Source organism: Chaetura pelagica, unplaced genomic scaffold (assembly GCF_000747805.2).
Source record: "Chaetura pelagica isolate M959 unplaced genomic scaffold, ChaPel_1.0 scaffold10, whole genome shotgun sequence".
NCBI classification, from domain to species: domain Eukaryota; kingdom Metazoa; phylum Chordata; class Aves; order Apodiformes; family Apodidae; genus Chaetura; species Chaetura pelagica.
In genome coordinates, this window is record NW_009952263.1 from 11,947,806 (window position 1) to 11,953,805 (window position 6,000).

General features: G+C 38.9%; 1 protein-coding gene across 1 annotated transcript in view; it reads left to right on the top strand.

Moving 5' to 3' along the window:
* Nucleotides 1-6,000, top strand: part of IGF2BP3 (insulin-like growth factor 2 mRNA binding protein 3) — a 117,063-nt gene that overhangs the window by 21,946 nt on the left and 89,117 nt on the right. Inside the window, exon 2 of the mRNA XM_010007584.1 lies at nucleotides 1,022-1,070. The gene's annotated coding sequence lies outside the window, so the exon portion shown is untranslated. The remainder of the gene's footprint in view (nucleotides 1-1,021; nucleotides 1,071-6,000) is intronic.

The following is a 6,000-nucleotide window of genomic DNA, read 5'->3' on the forward strand; positions in this document are numbered from 1 at the left end:
GTTGAGCAATTAAAACGCTAAGTAAAACAGCGTGTCTGAATACAAGACATTTAATTCTAGCTGCTTTGGTGAACTGAAATGAAGTTGATGCCTTCTAAGCCTCACTTCTGAGTTGTCCCCTCTCCCTTCCCCAGATCTTCCCAGGCTAGCCAGACTGACCTGACCAGCATGCCCTACCTGAGCCCAGCTGAAACTGTGTTAATCTACACATTCTTGTAAATCCCAAGGGTTTTGTGGCATCCCTGGCATTTATTTGTTCTCTTACTTTGGGGGAAGGGAGGAGACAAAGGACTTGGCTGTGAAGGCAGCCAGCACACTGCCAGGCTTTGCAGTAGCACTTCAAAGTGAATGTTTTTTTCCTAGATAAGCGAAAACTGATGTAAATTTGGGGTGCAAATACAATTAATTTACTGATTTTATTTTTTTTACTCCCTTCTTCCAATCAGAGATGGAGAATGTCAGCCATATAAATGTTAGAATATAGTCTGTTGTTAGGCTAATTAAATGCTTAACAGCAAAACAAATGTATTTATTCAAATATATATTATCTTCCTTGAAGGGATGTAGAACCCTGAAGTGTGTATTGGTGAATTAAAAAAAATAGTCTTTAAAATGTGTGCAGGGGAACATAGTACAAATGTGTGGGATTATCACACCCATTTATAAGGGAGAGAGTTAAATACTGAAGGCCTTAAAGCTGAAATAGAATTTGAGAAAGTGGGAACTTCATTAAATGTAACAGCTGTAAAATGTGTAACAAGTATTTCTGTAACAGTTCTTTAGAGCTGAAATGGTTTTGACCTGACATTCCTCCCCCAGCGATTTGTTGGTATTTTTAGAGCTGTGTATTCGGTTTTGCCCCCTTTTCTACTACAGATGCTGAAGTGCGGACACTGCGACGTATAGTCTATCTTGCAATCGTGGTTTCTTTCTGGTTTTTGTTTTTTTTTGTGGGTTGCTTTTGTTGTTGTTTTTTTGGTGTTTTGTTTTTTTTTAAATATTTTCTTTAATTTATCTGCAGGAGTCGGAAGCTTCAGATCAGAAATATCCCGCCTCACTTGCAGTGGGAGGTAGGAAGTTACTTTTAAAATGTATCTCTGTGCTTAAGCTGCGTTTCTGTTTCTCTCGTTATCCACAAGACTTTTCCCCTTCCCCCACCTTTCACTCGCTTTGCACACACCACCCATTCTGTTCTGGGGAAAAATCCTTTGGAAGAGGGAACAATAGGGCCTTCTAAGCAATTCAGATAACTGCCTTCATTTCTGCTCTCCGAGTTAACCATAAAAAATGTTGAAATGGATTCTTTGGTGAATGCTGACTTCCTGGTGCAGTCACTCTCTTTGACTGAAAGCTCATCTGTTTTGGACCTTGCTGGTGTGTGAGTTCAATAAACTTAATTCAAGTTCATATTTAAATTACTCGGCCAAAACCTTAAGAAAAAAAAAAAAGCAGAAATCTAGTGCTGATTCTTTTCTTTAAGGTTTTTTTTTTTCTTTGCTCCTCTATAGTCGTGGCTTTATGGCAAATTGTTAAAGCCATTACAAATATTGTCTTTCACAAGTATTTTGTATACCTGCTATTTACACTCCACAAATAGTGTTATCATTTTTGCAGTAGATGGGCTACTTTTTCTACCTTGTGTTTTTAAAACTTTCTTTTTTCTTTTCACATTTTACTAGTGGTAAGTCATCTTCTTGTCTGAGGGAATGGAGGGTAGTGGTGTTTTCTGAGGATGTCTGGTCTGCCTTTTGTCTTTCCATCTACAGCTACTTACTTGTTTGCACTGCCCATCTGCTTCCTACTTTTAGAGATAAAAGGGGACATCACTGTCCAACCTAGGCTGTCAGCCACAGGGTTCCTGTAAGATATCAGCACACCTTACCTCTCATTGCTTCAGTCTGTCTTCCTGCTGTGTGTTGTCCATATAAGCATTTCCGCTGTACTTCCTGAACCTTGTGCTCCCCTTGGTTGAACCCTATCTACTCAATACATTTTATTTCAAATTAACAACTACTGTTTTTTGGTCAAGCTTTTAGGTAGAATGGTAATAGAAATGGTTGAGGGTGACTGATTTGAGAATTAAATTATTTTTTTTTTTTACAAACTTCCTTGGAGGATTTTCTATAGGAAGACAGTATAGCAGCAGAGACATACAAGTCAGAAAAATGTGAATAAAAACATGTAAGCACTGCTGAGCAGAGTACATAAAAATGCTTTTACCTGCTCATCCTCCTTACACTTAATTACTACTGCTTTTGTGTTACACATATCTACCCTATTTCCCATCTGCTTCCTCATTTTTAAATTATTTCCCTCTCCTTCTCCATTGCTGCTGTTTCTGTGGTCACACCTGGTCTCAGATATTCTTTCTACCACACCTTTTTAAAAAAAATGTTATCTTTCTAAAGTTTCAAGGAAGAGTTAAAATTGTCCCTATTAACATAATCTTAACCTTGCTTAGTTGTGGTAAAATTGCTTTTACAGATGTGACCCTTTGGGCACAGAATTTAGAGGCATGAGGCCCTAAAATAACTTCTAGAATACTTCTGCCTTCCCTTATAACATCAGGGCTGCTTGCCCAGTGTGGTTTGTCCACAGACTTACTAAAGTTATTCTTTGTAAGTGTTGGTGGTCTGTCACTTCTGCACTAGAGCAGGTAAGTTTTGTATGTTCTCAAAAAAGTTTTGGGTGTTTCCTTCTTAAAACAAGTCTGTCTTGCAACTAGTTGCTTGGTAGGGAGACTAAAAGTTTATACATTGAGGGGTTTATGTCAAAGCAGTGGTCTTGAATAATATTTTATGAGAGGACGGTTTGTGTGTGTGCATGTGTGTGGCAGCTGGAGCAATTTTACTTGAATTGTTTCTTATAGTCCCACTGTGCCAATCTGCTTGCCTCATCATTCTTTTGTTAATTACTTGAATCAAGACTGACTTCTAACGGGTGTGAAATCTTTAAAACCAAAACAAAAACAACTGATGAAAGAGGTCTCTGGGTTAGTTCAGTCTGTCAGTTGTCATGTATGTTCAGTATTGAAATACGAAACACACTTAGTGCCCTGCAACACCTTTCTTTCAACAGTGACATAGGGATATGTGAAAAGAATGGAAGAGCTGTTATTGTTCTCATGCATTTGTTGTAGTATAGCCATTATTAGGAAGGTTACCTTGTCTTTCTTTGCAAAAGTATTTTCTTAAGACAGTTATTTCAACAGAGCCTGTTTTAATTTTGTTCTTTGTAGATAGACATTATAGCAGCCTTTCAGTAGCTAAAGGGACCTAGAGGAAAGCTGGAGAGGGACATTTTACTAGGTCTTATGTGATAGGATGAGGGATAACACTTTCAAACTGAAAGAGGGGAGATTTAGGTTAGACATTAGGAAGAAATTCTTTACTATGAGGATGGTGAGACACTATAATAGGTTGCCCAGAGAAGGTGTGGATGCCCAGTTCCTGGAATTGTTCAAGGCCAGGTGGGATGGGGTTTTGAGCAACATGGTCCAGTGGAATGTGTCCCTGCCTGTGAAAGGGAGGTTGGAACTAGGTGATCTCTAATGTTCTTCCAACCCAAACCATTCTATGACTCTATGAAAACAAGCATTTTGTGTGGGAAGCCTACATGTGTGCCCCTAGCAGCCTGCAGGCCTCTAGTCTGGTTCTTCATGGCTGTTCTTGTTTGATACCAGCGTGTCACAGTGGTACTTGTCCTGGGCCACTTGGCATTGGGACCCAGCAGCTGTCTCTGTGCACATCCAAACCCAACAGAGATGATCCTTGGCTTCTAACACATCACTCATAAACCCTACTTCTTATTATAAGGAAGTAATCCTTAATGTTCTTAAATGCAGCTTGGTGGGCTTGGAGAAAGCAGGTCTGGAAGAGTGGTAGGGAGGCTGATTCCCCAGGAATGTAGCCAAAGTATTTGCAGTGTGAAGCGTAACAGAGTTTAGTAGTAGTTCCCTCTCCTGAGCATTCCTGAGAACAGAACTACCTCCTGATTTTCAAAACCAAAAAAATGTTCCAGGAATAAATTGAAGCTTAATCTGAATTGAGAATGTTTTGCAATGCATCAGCTGAGGAAGGTGCCCCATCATTGGTATAGATTCTTTGTTCTCTATGCAGATGGGAACTGGCTCTTAAGATTCATGAAATGCCAGAGTAAATGAATTTCCTGTGAAAACCTTGGACTTGTTTTACTAGTGTACCTTATCTTTATAAGAGGCATGTGCTCCTCTTTAATAAATCTAGTGCCTTTAGTAGCATGGAGGAGCAAAAACATTGAATTTAAAGAAACCTTGAAGAATTTGAGGAAACTCTTGGAAGAAACTGGGTATCCTGAAGACTTTGAGGAGGACACTGAACCATAGTTACACCATATAACTTGGGAAATAAACAATGAGTCTAAATGGCCACAGAATAAGAGCCATTTATTAATAAGAATTTACAAGCATTTATTAATAAGACTTTCATAATTCAAGTACACAAATTCAGATGAACTATTTTCTTTTCAGGCTGCCTTTTTGAAGAAAAATGTTTCAGCTAGTCTCTTCCTTCTCAGGTTAAAGTTACTGAACACAATACTGACTCTTGCAACTAGCTATAGCATTTGGACTTGTTGCTGTTTCCTCTGGGTGATTTAAGAGTTCACTGTGTACTTATCAGACCATCATAGTACAATAAGTAAAAAAGGTGAAATACCCTTTTAGACCATATTCAGGGCAAAGTAGAAGAAATGCAAACAATCACCAGCTATAATCTGCTGAGTTACTACATTGAAACAAAACCTCAAGGTTGTTATCCTGAAGAGTTTGTTCTTGAACTGCAGCTGTAAAAGATAAAGTTCTGAGGTATTCCAAGGCATTCAAGGTTAAGTTTGTACAAAACTTGCCTGGTAATTAATTTAAACTTCACAAGAAGATTTTTGGCAAAGTTCTGCAGGTTTCTGTACCTGTGGGTTGGGTATTCTCAGAATCCTTTCCCTGCTAGGGGATACTGGAGGTGGAGGGAAGGCAGCATCCCTTGTCTAAACTAAGAAAATTTAGGACTTGCCTCAGGCTGAGGTTGAAGTCTGGACTGGTAGGGGCTTATCTAGGACTCTGTTCTCTACTCATACAGGAGGTAATTTTTTATTTCCTCCCCTTTCCTCACTGGACTGTCTGAGTTTAAGGTCTCTGGAGCAGTGCCCATGTTCCATAAAGGCATCATCACTTCTGGAATGCATCTTCTTCCTTTTATTCTGCTTTCATATAAATTACCTTTAGAGGTTATTGTATCAATTTAGTAATTTGAAGGGTATGTGCAGGATCAGATTTTATTTTTAAAACAAACTTCATAACAAGTTTATTTAATGAACCAAGCCCTCAAAAAAAACTAATGCACTCGTTTCAGTGATAGTAAGCGGGTATAGTCCTGCCTCCGTGCCCCCCATCCTTACCCCTCCTTATTTATCAAAAACAAAGTTCAGATTGATGCTAAGAATCATGACAAGTGGAGGATTTGGAACACCACCTTTTTCCATTCTCCATATGTATCAGGCTCATCTCTTTCTCATTGGAAACACACTGGCTCTATGGTCTCTGCTGAGAAGTAAATAGTTCTCAGTTACTCTTCCCTGAACCATAAAGTACTGTTTTGACTCCTAATTTGTAATTGCAAATAATTTCTCACTTAGCCTGTGAGGTGCATTTGCAAGGCAAAACTTTATGCCTCCTGGAGGAGTTTTTAGGTGTGGTGATTTAAAACTGAAGTACCTGGAATTTGTTTGTGATTCAACACAATGAGGATCCAGATAGACATCTTCTGAGGAGGAACTGTTATGTGAAATGTCACTTTTCCCCCTCCTTTTTCTTAACAGTCTAAAACTAGCTTCTTCAGTGTAGAAGACACTCCACGAGATTTTCTTTCCAAATATTTTTCTCCATCTTTAGTGAATAAAGAAAAATTAAAGAGAACAGACTTTCAGGACACAGATGGTGCCAGAGACAGCACTTGCTGGCTCAGCAGG